This window comes from Schistocerca cancellata, chromosome 9 (assembly GCF_023864275.1).
Source record: "Schistocerca cancellata isolate TAMUIC-IGC-003103 chromosome 9, iqSchCanc2.1, whole genome shotgun sequence".
Classification (NCBI taxonomy): Eukaryota; Metazoa; Arthropoda; class Insecta; order Orthoptera; family Acrididae; genus Schistocerca; species Schistocerca cancellata.
Genome location: NC_064634.1, coordinates 353,492,428 through 353,508,560, shown reverse-complemented (window position 1 = coordinate 353,508,560; position 16,133 = coordinate 353,492,428). Strand labels below are relative to the sequence as shown.

Sequence of the window (16,133 nt, the reverse complement as noted above, 5' to 3'; positions counted from 1 at the left end):
GATACATGCAGTAGTGACAATGATGAAGCAGACACTAAACATGTTAACGATCAACACAGCATACGGGAAGGATGAAAGAGGCTAAAACGTGGCAGTGTGCAAGAGCAGATGAAGAAAAACAGGAATGAAGGAAAGCAGTATACGAAGTACAATGAACTGCTATGATACTCAAAATGCTTACCTACAAGGTTGTTTCCGATCAAAAACTGTTATCCGAAAGAAGAGTAAACAGGAGATATGTAGACGCACTCAAACAATTATGTATGCAGTGAAAACTGCCAGAAAGGGTGTAATTGTTTGCAAAATTACATTTCTTAACATCAATGGACTTCAGAAAAATAGAGGGCGTGTGGAGAATATGGTGAAACGATTTAAAAATGATGTCGTTACACCTGCTTCGGATAGCAGAGGTAAGCATACCAGTCATGCTAGAAAATATTCAGAGGATGTCATAAACGATGTGAAAGCACTTATTAACAAACTTCCAAAGTATAGAAGTCACTACACTCGCAAAGATTCATCGCGGGAGTACTTAAGTATGGACTACTTCATGCAACTCTGTTATAACAAGTACGTCGAGGAATGTCAGTCGGCAAGCAAAAGTTCTGTTTCTATAGACAAATTTCGACCAATATTTACCGAGGAATTCAATATAAGTTTCAAGAGCCCTAAAATGGACACTTGTCAACAGTTTGATTCAATTTATGTAGCAATCAAGCATGCTGAGAACTGTTAAAACTAAAAAGGAGGAGAATCACCATCGAAAAGCAGAAGCTAGGCAATCTGCAATACATGAAGCAATGAAAGTAGCAAAACAAGACAAAAATGTTCATGTAATCACGTTCGATTTGCAGCTGACACTACCCAGGCATAAACTGCCTACTGGGCCAATGTTTTATAAGCGTAAAATATGGTGCTACAGTTTTAATGTTCATTCTTGTGCAGATTGCCAAGGACGTTTTTTCCTCTGGGATGAAGTAATAGCTAAATGGGGACCAGACGAAATAGAAAGCTTTTAAAGATGTGTTTTGAAAAGAATGACATCAAAGGTGAAAAGTTGATTGCGTTTTCCGACAACTCTGGCGAACAGAACAAGAATTGGTCCTTAGTGGCGTTTTGGCTATACCTGTTAGAAGCTGGTCGTTTCAGATACGTCGAGCACACGTTTCCTCAGGCTGGACATAGCGTGTTATTCAGCGACAGAGACTTTGCTCAAGAGGAGAAAATTGTCACCTAACATTACCAAAGTGTTTATGGACCAGCATTACCAAAGTGTTTATGGACCTCATAATTGGGAAGAAGTTCTAAGAACGTCCCAGCGAAAGAATCCATTCAAGGTAACTCGTATGACTCAAGAGTGTTTCTACAGCTTCTCTGCACTGAAAGAGCTGTTGCACCAACCACAAGCGTCAACTGCTCAAAGCAAATTCAGTATTAGAAATTCTGTTCGACTTGGATTTTCTGCTGAGGTACAAAGCCCCACCCCAACATTAATGTTTAGTGATACATACAATGACTGCCTAGAATATGTTGCCTTATCAGAACGTAGAAAAGCTGCAAGCAGTTCTTTTCTGGCAGAGCTTAAACCGAAATATTCTGGACCTCTTCCTGTTCTAAGAGAGATTCTCTCAAGCTTCCTGTATATCATGATTGGTACAACTCACTCCAAGCAGAAGGAGGTACTGCGCTTCAGCAACAAGAAGACGAAGAAGAAAGATGGACAATCACGTACTGCGAAAACAATGTTTTAAGTAAAATAATAATGTTAAGTAAATGCATTGAGAATAAAATATTTTCATCTAAAAAATGTTAAGAAAGTGTGTCGAGATTACAATGTTTCGAGTAAATAATGTTAAGTCAGTGTTTCTGAAATTTTGAAATATATTTTTCGAGTTGATATTACATACTAAAAATATGTAGTTACCGACGCTGTGTAATAAAGCAATGCTGTACCCGAAAAAAAGATGATTTTGTATGTAGTTCAGATATCTGATTTATGGGATTTTATTAAAATCTTTGTGGTGCGTTTCCTCAGAACTACTGATTTGTCCCTTACCATTTTTTACAGCCGAGCCCTTCACATGTGTTATTATATCGTAAGATGACGCTTCAGTAAATATATAAAACAAGTGTGTATTCGAATGCAGTGTTGAGTCAGAAGTTCTGGGCAATCGGTGAAGAACTTTCGGAGATTTAACCTCAGAAATACCAAGGCATTTTCCATTCTCCATAACTTGCAGTACCATGGGGGGGGTTCTTTGTGCCCAGCCCCCAAAAAATTTAAAAAAACAAAATTCGTCAATTGTCGCTGAATTATAGTAATTTCATATTCTTTAAAGAGGTACTGATTTGTAAGTTGGGTCCAGAAACTGAAAATACCTTGTAACACACTTTTAGCAATAACAACGCATTTTCGATAAGGTGTATACCGACTTCATGACTGCCACAAAAACTATAAAAAATACAAATTTCGTTACTGTTGTTGACTTTTAGCCTCAACATAGTTTTTAAAAGAGATATTGTTGTGTAAGCAAGATACTGAAACAGGAAATATTGAATACGACCTTCATTGGTAAAAGTGACATCTACATCTACATTTATACTTCGCAAGCCACTCATCGGTGTGTGGCGGAGGGCACTTTACGTGCCATTGTATTGCCTCCCTTTCCTGTCCCAGTCGCGTATGGTTCGCGGGAAGAACGACTGCCGGAAAGCCTCCGTGCGCGCTCGAATTTCTCTAAATTTACATTCGTGATGTCCTCGGGAGGTATAAGTAGGGGGATACCTCATCCAGAAACGCACCCTCTCGAAACCTGGACAGCATGCTACACGGCGATGCAGAGCGCCTCTCTTGCAGAGTCTGCCATTTGAGTTCGCTAAACATCTCCGTAACGCTGTCACGCTTTGCAAATAACCCTGTGGCGAAATGCGCCGCTCTTCTTTGGATCTTCTCTATCTCCTCTGTCAACCCGACCTGATACGCATCCCACACTGATGAGCAATACTCAAGTATAGGTCGAACGAGTGTTTTGTAAGCCACCTCCTTTGTTGATGGACTACATTTTCTAAGGACTCTCCCAATGAATCTCAACCTGGCATCCGCCTTACCAACAATTAATTTTATATGATCATTCCACTTCAAATCGTTCCGTATGCATACTCCCAGATATTTTACAGAACTAGCTGCTACCAGTGTTTGTTCCGCTATCATATAATCATACAATAAAGGATCCTTCTTTCTATGCATTCGCAGTACATTACATTTGTCTATGTTAAGGGTCAGTTGCCACTCCCTGCACCAAGTGCCTGTCCGCTGCAGGTCTTCCTGCATTTCGCTGCAATTTTCTAATGCTGCAACTTCTCTGTATACTATATGTGACGGTAGTATCTGTTCCCGAAAGAACAGTTACCGTAGATGACCATGCAGCTTTGTAGAAATAAAATGATAGTTAAATAGACACCCTAGCTGCAAACAGGCGTTGACGTACTTCATTGTGGACATGTTGAAAATGTGTGTCCCGACCGGGACTCGAATCCGGGATCTCTTGCTTACATGGCAGACGCTCTATCCATTTGAGCCACCGAGGGCACAGAGGATAGTGCGCCTGCAGGGAGTCATCCCTTGCACGCTCCCCGTGAAGCCCACATTCCCAACATGTCCACACCATTACATTCGTAGTGGATAAGGATAAGTCCCTGCAGGCGCACTATCCTCTGTGCCCTCGGTGGCTCAGATGGATAGAGCGTCTGTCATGTAAGCAGGAGATCCCGGGTTCGAGTCCCGGTCGGCATACACATTTTCAACATGTCCCCCATGAAGTACATCAACACCTGTTTTCAGCTAGGGTGTCCATTTAATTATCATTTCTCTGTATACTACAGCATCATCCCCGAAAAGTCGCATGGAACTTCCGACACTATCTACTAGGTCATTAATATATATTTTGAAAAGCAATGGTCCCATAACACTCCCCTGTGACACGCCAGAGGTTACTTTAACACCTGTGGACGTCTCCCCATTGAGAACAACATGCCGTGTTCTGTTTGCTGAAAAGTCTTCAATCGAGCCGCACAGCTGGTCTGATATTGCGTAGGCTCTTACTTTGTTTATCAGGCGACACTGCGGAACTGTATCGAACGCCTTCCGGAAGTCAAGGAAAATGGCATCTACCTGGGAGCCTGTATCTAATATTTTCTGGGTCTCATGAACAAACAAAGCGAGTTGGGTCTCACACGATCACTGATTCCGGAATCCTTGTTGATTCCTACAGAGCAGATTCTGGGTTTCCAGAAATGACATGATACGTCAACAAAGAACGTGTTCTAAAATTCTACAACAGATCGATGTCAGAGATATAGGCGTATAGTTTTGCACATCTGCTCGACGACCCTTCTCGAAAACTGGGGCTAACTGTGCTCTTTTCCAATGATTTGGTACCTTCCGTTCCTCTAGAGACTTGCGGTACACGGATGTTAGAAGGGGGGCAAGTTCTTTGGCGTACTCTGTGTAGAATCGAATTGGTATCCCGTCAGGATCTATTCCTTGGACACTTATTTAGATGTCAGCCACTTTTTCGTTCGTGTGAGGATTTAGAGAAGGAACTGCAGTGCGGTCTTCCTCTGTGAAACAGCTCTGGAAAAACGTGTTTAGTATTTCAGCTTTACGCGTGTCATCCTCTGTTTCAATGCCATTATCACCCAGAGTGTCTGGATATGCTGTTTCGATCCACTTACTGATTTAACGTAAGACCAGAACTTTCTAGGATTTTCTGTCAAGTCGGTACATAGAATGTTACTTTCGAATTCACTGAACGCTTCACGCATAGCCCTCATTACGCTTTGACATCGTGTAGCTTCTGTTTGTCTGAGAGGTTTTGGCTGCGTTTAAACTTGCAGTGAAGCTCTCTTTGCTTTCGCAGTAGTTTCCTAACTTTGTTGTTGAATCACGGTGGGTTTTTTCTCTCCCTCACTGTTTTACTCGGCACGTACTTGTCTAAAACGCATTTAACGATTGCCTTGAACTTTTTCCGTAAACACTCAACATTGTCAGTGTCGGAACAATAATGTTTAGTTGCCTAGAATCTGTTGCCTTATCAGAACGTAGAAAAGCTGCAAGCAGTTCTTTCCTGACAGAGCTTAAACCGAAATATTCTGGGCCTCTTCCTGTTCTAAGAGACATTCTCTCAAGCTTCCTGTATACCATGATTGGTACAACTCACTCCAAGCAGAAGGAGGTACTGCGCTTCAGCAACAAGAAGACGAAGAAGAAAGATGGACAATCACGTACTGCGAAAACAATGTTTTAAGTAAAATAATAATGTTAAGTAAATGCATTGAGGATAAAATATAGTCATCTAAAAAATGTTAAGAAAGTGTGTCGAGATTACAATGTTTCGAGTAAATAATGTTATGTCAGTGTTTCTGAAATTTTGAAATATATTTTTCGAGTTGATATTACATACTAAAAATATGTACTACTGACGCTGTGTAATAAAGCAATGCTGTACCCGAAAAAAATATGATGTTGTATGTATTTCAGATATCTGATTTATGTAATTTTATTGAAATATTTGTGGTGCGTTTACTCAGAACTACTGATTCGTCCCTTACCATTTTTTACTGCAGAGCCCTTCATATGTGTTTACATATCGTAAGATGACGCTGCAGGAAATATATGAAATAAGCGCGTATTCGAATGCAGTGTTGAGTCAGAAGTTCAAGGCAATCGGTGAAGAACTTTCGGAGATTCAACCTCAGCAATAGCAAGGCATTTTCCATTCTCCATAGCTTTCAGTACAATGGGGGGAAGGGGGGAGGGGTTCTTTGTGCCCACCCCCCAAAAAAATTTAAAAAAACAAAATTCGTCAATTGTCGTTGAATTATAGTAACTGCATATTCTTTTTAAGAGGTACTGATTTGTAAGTTGGGTCCAGAACCTGAAAATACCTTGTAACACACTTTTAGCAATATCAACGCATTTTCAATAAGGTGCATACCGACTTTATGACCGCCACAAAAACTATAAAAAGTACAAATTTCGTTACTGTTGTTGACTTTTAGTCTCAACATTGTTTTTAAAAGAGATATTGTTGTGTAAGTAAGATACTGAAACAGGAAATATGGAATACGACCTTTATTGCGAAAAGTGACATCTACTACTGAGACTTAAATTTTTTGGTTAATTTTAACTGCAACATTTAAATTATGTATGGAGTCTGGTAGAAGAATTGATTAAAAACTAGAAACATATAAAGAAAATGACTAGACTACAAAAGTGGACATAAAGTATACCCCACCCCCCGGCCTCCTCCAGCCTTGGTATTGCGATCGTTGAGATTTTGAACGAACGAAGATTTACGTTTTTATTAATACAGATTGAGGTTTTCGAATATTAATGGCAACTTCAGTAGCTGCATTCGAGGAGAGCATCGAAGTCACCAGCAGACGCGCGGCTTCCGCGAGAGAGATCTCTGCGCGAGTGCCAGTGGTGGAGCAGATAGGCAGTGTGGGGAGCTGGGCGCAGACCGGTCCCGCTGCCCCCCTCCACCGCGGCGGAGCCAGCCGGGGACAGCCGAGCGGCCGGTCTGTGATAAGCCGACGCGGCCGGCGGGCGCGCGCTCAGTCTGCCTCTGGTGTCCGCCAGTTGACGCGCCCAGTCGCTGCCGCGTGCGCCAACGTCTGCGGAGAGCCACCTGGAGCGCCAACACACACACACCACAACGCAGCACAACACTAGGCAGGCGTCTGCTGCTGCGGGCATCCACGACCACCTCACCTGCCGCTCCAGCTCCCCGTCTGTAGGTGACGTCCGTGTAAATGGGCGGTCGCGATGTCGATGACAGCTCGGTGTCCGAGCGAGTGCCTGTCGAACGCGAGACACGAGTGCGTGTGTAAAAAGCTGCGCCGCTTCAAACTGAGACCACTGGACTGAACGACTTTTTTCTTGTTTACGAAGTGAACCCTCGTTGCGTTTACCACGGAGGAAACTACGCTCCACTCGGCGCCCACAGTGACTGAGCCACCGACGATATTAGGTGAGTACGGCAAAATTGCCGCTCCAGCTACCCGCACGCTTTTTTGTTGCATTGTTCGCTGGACGCAACAAGGGGAACGCTGTTGCCGCAGCAACCTGCTAAGCGAAGTGAAAGTTTTCAGTCTAAATGTAGAAATGAACGCCACAAGGCCCACGCTTACGGGCCTTGCAGTGCGATTCGGGACTGACTAACTGTTCTTTCTCGGTTGATTATCTCAGGTCCTTTCTTTTAACCGCAAGTGTGTTCTTCAAACACGTATCAGAAGTAGCGCTTTAGTTGTTTGTCCTCACAGCTGTTTCAGAACCGGTTGCGGATGCCTGACAAGTTACCCGTTGAAAGTTCAAATTAATTATGAAACACAAGGCTCTGTGTTTTGTTTATATTTATGAACGTCATATGTTGCGTGTAAGCTTACGTAATTGATTAGGTCAAATCGAGCTCTCCTTAACATTTGACACAAATTTCTTGGTGTTTCATGTGTAACAACCATATTTAAATATCTATCTCAGGCATATGATCTCTGACAATGACAGATTTATTATCTGTACCTTTAAAACTACGGCGTCTAAATATTGTCTGTCTCTCTTCGCTGCTTTGTCAAATTTTGTTAACACACGCTTGCTTCTATGTGACAACCCTCTCACCAGTTTCCTCTCACCATAATTCCAGAAAAACGCATATCACAACACGCCGCTTTCTGTGTGTTAGTACTGTCCTGAGTGTTTTCGAAAATGCACTGCGCACAAAAATATTAAACAGCTAACAGAGCGACCGGTTCTCTGCTTTTTTTGTATTATTACGGTACTCGCTAAGACGTAGTGGTGGTGGTTTTGGAAGCTCTGCGCCCAATTTCTGTGAAGCAAACTGTGTTTGTTATGTTTAACTCAGTGTAATTGTCCGTCGTTATCGTTGTTTTTATTTATTTTTTAATATGGTCCAGCCTCATGGAAGAGACAGTACGCGTGTTAGTGAATTCTGTCAAATGAGAAGTGTATTGCGTGTGTTTGTAGATATTACTTGGCTTCTGATGATGTAAGGTAGTCAACGTATCAGTACCTGCCAAAACAAAAAATGTGTATTAATAGAAAAAGTAAATTTCTAGAATGACTCCATGATCATTGTGATCTTCGTGAATGATACTCTCTATACCGCTTAATAATACTTTTAATTCTTTACTACAAATTTTCATGACCTGTGTGGGCCACTGCGAAACGTAATACCTTTAGAACAAAGTTCAGCATCAAAGTGCAGTGTAAGTTACACCCTTCAATACTGTGATGAAAACGGTAACTGATCTGGACAGAGTCATCAGCGAAGCTTGCGTTATGATTTTCATTGTTACTGTTGCAGCCTCCCCTTGTGCAGTTCATTCCATTTTGCGTCTTTTCCTAGACTTTGAACTATGTCCGGCTTGATGTTTACCAACATCATGGTTTCCCCAGTACTGTAATTGCTTTCTCTGCCATTTACTCGTTTTTTCCCTCTCTTTACATTATACCTCGCTTCTTGTTTACCGGCGCCTTCAAACGCTGTACTGCTACTCTGTAAATTATACGTTTATAGCAGTAACAAGTGTGCTTGCCTCCCCACAATTACTGACAACGCGTGCCTAGACGTCCGCATTCAATGAATGCCACTTTCCCAAAACAAAATAGGCGTTTATTTAGCTTCACGTAGCAATATGACTGAAACTCATTGCTAAAAACAGAGCCAAGTAGCGAATATAGCATCACTTTCCGGTATGCAGTGGTCGCTAAAATTTATGCAGGCATGGTTCGCTAGAACGCTAATAATTAACAACATTAAACCTTGATGTAGATAGTGCGTATGTCCCACTTGTGATTCCGAATTGTGAGATGATTTACCTAGTCATTTACTTTGGTACCTACAATGAAAAGTGACAGAATCGGAATAAAATCTGGGTCGGGGGGGGGGGGGGGGGAGGGGAATGTAGAGTATCTGCTAGAAAAGTATAGCACTATTTGTAAGTCTCAGAGTTGTGAAGCCTGCTGAGAGTGTAATACATAGTTTTCCTAACTTTTGTGGCGCCTTACATTATCTCGTTCAGGTAAACTGCAATAGATTGGCCTCCAAGGCTCACCAACTTCAGGCGGAAGAGGGGGTAGAACAACAGATGCAAAACTTTCCACGTTCCACAGGAAAAGGGAGTGATTATTTTTTCTGGCCTTGGTGCCCCTGCAATTTTCTTCTTCAGTCCTTTGTGCAGGACGGTGGTTACTGCGCAACTTTGCCCTTCGCATTGCTGGATTTTTCCATGCATAACCTTTTCTCGTTCGGTTTTTTTCCTGTCAAAGCTATTCTAACAAAATTCTCAACGAAAGCAGGCACATCGATAAAAGAAAATATCCTTGGCAATTACCATGATGGAATCACCCAGGAATTTGGCAGTTGTGTGTACGGAGTAAGTATAGAAAGGGTCAGAATCCTTAGTTATGTTATCTTCTCGGCTACTTGCATTTTTATATTATCGGTAATAACCACTACAGCGTATCTCTAAACTTTACAAATTCTCACTAAAAACTCCCTTGCCACGGTTGTTGGGTTCATTCGCGCCTTGCGTCGTCGGTTCGAGCAACATGCCCTCCTCATCATTTTTTCTATTACCAGATATTAACTTCGAAACTAAAATAAAATTTAAAAATTGATTCTTATACTTCGGCGAAATTTTAAAGCCCAGTGGTTTTTAATGCCAATTTGCTACTTTAACAATAATAAAAAATATCTTTTGTTTGCAAATCTATCTGTCCCCTTTATTTTCGCTATGGACTCTTTGTTACTGCAAACACGTCCATGACTAGAATCTTGTCTTTATTTCAGCATGAACTTCAAAACAAATGTGATGTCACTTTTTTCCCTCTGTGTGTGTGCAGTATTACTTAGAATCTAACTACTGATGTCAAATAAGCCCTGCATTTTTTTTTTTATTTAACGTGTGTCATAGTACTGCATACTGTCTTCAGGGAGCTTTATCATTTATGCTTACTGCTGACTGTACATTCAGAACCAACGCTTTAGGGGTACTCATGTAAGAGAAATGAAGAAAACATGGAGATATAGCCATCAACCTAAAAAGGAGGCTTCATACTTTAAACTTGAGACACTGGGGAAACTTGCATTTGGAGCAAATGATGTTCAAATTGCCATCTGGTCGATTAAAGATAATGTTGTGACGGTTCCTTTGTATGGCATACAGCAAGTTTTCTTGGCCTATTCCAGAATGTACTAATCTTCTGTCTATCCTTTCTCCCCTTTTTTCTTTCCCTCCCCTCTCCCCCTTTTTTCTTTCCCTCCCCTCTCCCCCTTTTTTCTTTCCCTCCCCTCTCCCCCTTTTTTCTTTCCCTCCCCTCTCCCCCTTTTTTCTTCTCTCTCCCCCTTTTTTGTTTCCCTCCCCTCTCCCCCTTTTTTGTTTCCCTCCCCTCTCCCCCTTTTTTGTTTCCCTCCCCTCTCCCCCTTTTTTCTTTCCCTCCCCTCTCCCCCTTTTTTCTTTCCCTCCCCTCTCCCCCTTTTTGCTTTCCCTCCCCTCTCCCCCTTTTTGCTTTCCCTCCCCTCTCCCCCTTTTTGCTTTCCCTCCCCTCTCCCCCTTTTTGCTTTCCCTCCCCTCTCCCCCTTTTTGCTTTCCCTCCCCTCTCCCCCTTTTTGCTTTCCCTCCCCTCTCCCCCTTTTTGCTTTCCCTCCCCTCTCCCCCTTTTTGCTTTCCCTCCCCTCTCCCCCTTTTTGCTTTCCCTCCCCTCTCCCCCTTTTTGCTTTCCCTCCCCTCTCCCCCTTTTTGCTTTCCCTCCTCTCTGCCCCTTTTTGCTTCCTACCCCCCCCCCCTCTGCCCCTTTTTGCTTTCCCCCCGTCTTCGTTCTCTTCTGTACACATAAATTCCAAATTCCTGGGTGTTTCCTCCCTATCTTCGGACGACATATATTTATGTTAGCAGGTTCGCTATTCTGAACAAGCAAGCTGTAACTGTGATGCTTTTATGAATTTGATCATACCATGAAAGAGGATGTCAATAGCATTAAGGCTCGTTATTGCCTCTTTGCCATGACCCATCTAATAAAATCAACCTGACTTTGCAGCTTGCGAAGGGCCGTTAGATAATAGAGAACTGAACAAAATGGGAGCTCGTGCGACATCTTTTCCACATCCCAACGCCCACACTCCTCCTACATATGGGAAACACTTTCTATCACGGAAGCATAGTAATGACGAATGAATTAAGTTTCCCGATACAAATGTGGGAGTAGAGTTCGAAGAAAACCGCCAAGTGCTGAAACACAAGCACAAAAGATTTCCTTCAACGCGCACCTGGTAACGTGCAAGAAGTTGGAATGGAATGCACGCATTGCAGCTGTATCAGGGTTCCCCCGCTCCGTCGCACTTGAAAGAGCAGCAGACTCGCCAGTCTTGTTCAGTGAATAGGCGACAGAGCGATGCAAAGTGAGGGAGACGGCTGTCCGGCCAGATTATCTTCGCTGGTCAGCATATTTCCGATTCCCCTCATGTAATGCTCTTCGAGTTGACGAAAAGTCGGGGAGCGTTACAGTATCCTTGATACCAGCAGCCTGTAGCAAGAAAAATACGGATTTCCGCCCAATAATTGTGGTTAAAATGGTACAAAGAAGAGCCGTTAATATTTAGACTCGTACATCAGTCACCATTGTGCTGTCGCAAGGGAAGCTAAATTAATTCACACGGTTGAACTGGCCTCTGTTACTTAATACTTGCACTACTTCACTGCATCGCAATGAAAAATGGCATACGAAACATTCATTAAGTATAGCATAGTCTGTGATGTGCCATCTGCGTCTACCGAAAACGAAGATTAATTCTCTACTGTTACACCCTTCTCCATATTGGACTGTGACGTAGTTTATCCGTTTACGGAAAATTTAAAGCAGCTTAAGACAAGACCACTGTGACCTTCCTCCAGATAGTATCATTAAGTGCCGCTCTTACTAAGCCTTAGCTTTTCCCTTATTTCAATGAGCTCTTAAAGCCATTCCTTCAATCTCGTTTTCTAACGGCCAATACTCACATAGGAAGAAAAATTTCGAAAGCTGAAGAAAGGTTCCCTGTGTGATAAATTTGATGTGGCAGAAGCTGATTGCAGCAGAATGCTGAGTTCTTGCAGGACGGATGGCTGAAATATAGTGGTGGACCAAGAAGCACGTGGTGAAAACACTACTCAGAGCACGACGAGAGCTGACAGACGATTGGCTTTAATCTCCAGACTTTTTTGTCTGTATCGACTACTTTTGGTAATGTGAGTCTACTGCAGCATCCCTGGACAGGCTCTCGTCTGTCACGAGTCATCTTTTTGTTAGCACTTCCACGTCAAAACTGCGCATGTTGTGTCTGCTGTGCAGTTTGTAAACAGAATGGTGGTCAAAATATAGAATTAAGGAACTAAGAGGGTCAGTAATGTTTACTAATGACCTAAGAAAAGGTCACAAGTTAGATGATAAATCTACACACGGGTGATAAATGAAAGGACGGGGAAAGTGTTGGCCAAAACATCAGCATCCATTTACTCGGCAAGATATAAAGGTACAAACACACCCAGAAACGTTTATAATGCAGTAAAGAGTCTATTTACTTTATCCTTTATATCTAGTTTTCTTTGTACTTGCCAAATAACTTCGAAAGGGTATATTTCTCATTCCTTAGATTTGATTTTTGCACTGTTGGTGTAATTTTCATTACAATGTTTTCCGCCTATTTAGCTTTTATTTATGTATTTTCCACATATTACAAGTAACTTATTGTTCAAATATTTGACCTTCTTACAGCAGAAAACTAGTAGAAAAGATATGAAGTTCTTATGCAGCTTCTGCAATGAGTCACGGAACAGAGCAAACAAAAAGACGAAGATTAAGAAGAGATAAAAGCATAATCCATAGCATCAGTGAGCGCAGCGAGAATAAGTTAGCAGACGGCTCCAGAAAAACCTATTACACCGCAAGCACATTCTGCAGCATTGGTTGTGCCGACTGTCGAATTCTAGACACACTCAGTGGTGTCAATTGGTAATTCTCGTCCGTGACGCACCGCGACGTTGTTGGTGGCCGGTTTACACGCGCCCACCACGAGTAGCTGATTTTGACCAGAAACTCACTGGTGTAAGAGGACTTCAGTTCGAAAACGTTTATGAGCTGGATACATCTTCAAATAGCTGACAGAGCGCCTTTCAGTCTTAACGTTCCTCTGTTACAGGGAGGCGAAAGCATGCGCGACGCTTGAAGGCCCGCCCACTTTCTAAAGCCCTCCGCTACACACACACACACACACACACACACACACACACACACACACACACAAACACAAACACACAAACAGTGGGCCCACGGCGGGAAGAATGCTCGTCCCCGATTCGAGGCGGCGCGGTCTCCGTGTATACCTCCGCCGCCGCTCAGTCTGCCGCGTCCAGAATACGCAATCAACCGGACGGTCGGACGGCTGTGGAAGTAGGAGGCAGTTCGCCGTTACGTGGCCTCTCCAGCCTGAACCAGATCGCCGTACGCTGCTGGAGCGCTGGAATCTCCAGGCCGACCAGTTCGGACGCCTCAGGGAAGTCTGACGCCATAGGTGGTGCCTGTCGTCGTAGCTCGCGTGTTTCCCCGCCCCGGGAAGGTTCTGCCTCGGTGGATGGGAACACGGCACGGTCGGAATTAGCTCGCAGGTACTGAAATGACCGCTGTCTGTCACGTAATAGTAGTGCTTCCGCCTGCGCATAAAAGCACGCCGCATGGCCACCGGAGGGCGAAGATGATACCGTATTTGCGATTGTTACCAGTCTGATTCGAAGGGCAGAGTTCTCTTTAAAGGCGCCATCCCGTCTCTTCCCACAAACTCGAGGAGCCTGTATGTACCGGGTGATCAAAATGTCAGTATAAATTTGAAAACTTAATAAACCACGGAATAATGTAGATAGAGAGGTAAAAATTGACACACATGCTTGGAATGACATGGCGTTTTATTAGAACCCAAAAAAAAGTATTGCTAGACGCGTGAAAGATCTCTTCCGCGCGTCGTTTGGTGATGATCGTGTTCTCACCCGCCACTTTCTTCATGCTTGGCCTCCCATCTCCTCAGACCTCAGTCCGTGCGATTGTTGGCTTTGGGGTTACCTGAAGTCGCAAGTGTGTCGTGATCGACCGACATCTCTAGGGATGCTGAAAGACAACATGCGGCGCTAATGCCTCACCATAACTCCGGACATGCTTTACAGTGCTGTTCACAACATTATTCCTCGACTACAGCTATTGTTGAGGAATGATGGTGGACATATTGAGCATTTCCTGTAAAGAACATCATCTTTTCTTTGTCTTACTTTGTTATGCTAATTATTGCTATTCTGATCTGATGAAGTACCATCTGTCGGACATTTTTTTGAACGTTTGTATTTTTTTGGTTCTAATAAAACCCCATGCCATTCCAAGCATGTGCGTAAATTTGTACCTCTCTATCTACATTATTCCGTGATTTATTCAGTTTTCAAATTTATACTGAGTTTTTGATCACCCGATAAAAAGCATACTGATCACTCCTGCTAAGCAACAATGAGGTTTTAGGGAAACACCCTGGCAGTGAGAACTGTAGCCCCTATTCGAAGTCCCAAAGCCGTTTAAAGAACTTCACTGTGTGGGCTGGCATGTGCTCTTTAACTCGAGACACTAAGCCACCAGATAAGCAGACTGCTTACGAGATGGAGTACTTGGAGGATACGACAATCTGCAGTCATTGTAAACCACAGGAGTATATGGCAGATAATACTTCCCATTTTACCATGCATTAGATACTCGCGTATGACTGTTTAAGTGCGTCTTCCATACTGAAATTAGTCGAATGGCGTTTCGCGTTCCCTGTAGGAGTGAATATGTAGGGGGCTATAGTACATTCCAGATTCTTCACTTAGTACATACAAAATACTTTCATATAGTGAAATGAAATAATCGTATGGAATTGCTGGCCGGGAGGCCCCATGCGGGGGAGTTCGGTCGCCCTATTGCAAGTCCTTAGTTGACGCCACTTCGGAGACTTGCGAATCGATGATGATGAAAGACACACAACACCCAGTCATCCCTGACCCCGCCGGGAATCGAACCCGGGACCCCGTGCGCGGGAAGCGAGAACGCTACCGCAAGACCACCAGCTGCAGACTTTCATATAGTGAGAATAAATAAATATCAAATGCACAGCCGTAGATTTAACGCCACAGTGGTTAGTCAGTCGTGAACACCACAGAATATTTATTCGCTGTGATACGAATCTGTGTCTTGTGGACACTAGGTAGATGCACTAACCACTATGCCACTCTGGCGGAGTGACTCTGCGCCGACTGCCACAGCATGCTTCCGCCCTCAATCCAAATTCCCATCCACGCCTCAGTCGACTTGGCATTCCCCCTAAACTCTAACTGCATTGCAGAGGCTCACCAACTGTGTTGTGTTGGAACAGCATCACAGCATTAAACGATACTGGTTATTCTGACTGAAATCCAAGCATAGCTGCTTTCGTTCGATACTGAGGTACTATTCCAATGGCAGATAAAAACTGTCTGCCGGACCGAGAGTCTAACGCGGGACCTTAGCCTTTCGCGGGGAAGTGCTCTGCAGACTGAGCTACCCAAGCACGTCCTCACAGTTTCAGTTCTACCAGTACCTCGGCTCCTACCTTCCAAACTTTACAGAAGCTCTCATCTCGTCGGTATAGCCCTTACCGGCGAAAGGCAAAGATCCCGAGTTCGGGTCTCTGTCGAGCGCACAGTTTTAATCTGCCAGGAAGTTTCAGCGCGCACTCCGCTGCTGAGTGGACATTTCATTCTGTTCCAATACTGCTGGAGAGTAGCTGCAATGCTGTTAGAGTTTAGGGAGAATACCAAGTGGACTGAAGCGTGAATGAGAATTTGAACTGAGGAGAGAGGTATGTTAGTATAGTCCAGTGAGCCACGGTGGCAGGATGGTGTAGTGCTTAGCGGATCTGCCTAGTGAACAGGAGAGACAGGCTCGAATCCCGGCCTTGGTACGAATTTTCATTTGTCACCTCAATTTGCATATATACCACACAGACGCTTGAGACTTGAGAAGGTCC

The 16,133-nt window shown here is 43.5% G+C and overlaps 1 protein-coding gene across 1 annotated transcript in view; it reads left to right on the top strand.

Moving 5' to 3' along the window:
- Positions 1 to 6,632: 6,632 nt before the first annotated feature.
- Positions 6,633 to 16,133, top strand: part of LOC126100739 (tyramine receptor tyra-2) — an 85,510-nt gene continuing 76,009 nt past the window's right edge. The window contains exon 1 of the mRNA XM_049911360.1: positions 6,633 to 7,034. The gene's annotated coding sequence lies outside the window, so the exon portion shown is untranslated. The remainder of the gene's footprint in view (positions 7,035 to 16,133) is intronic.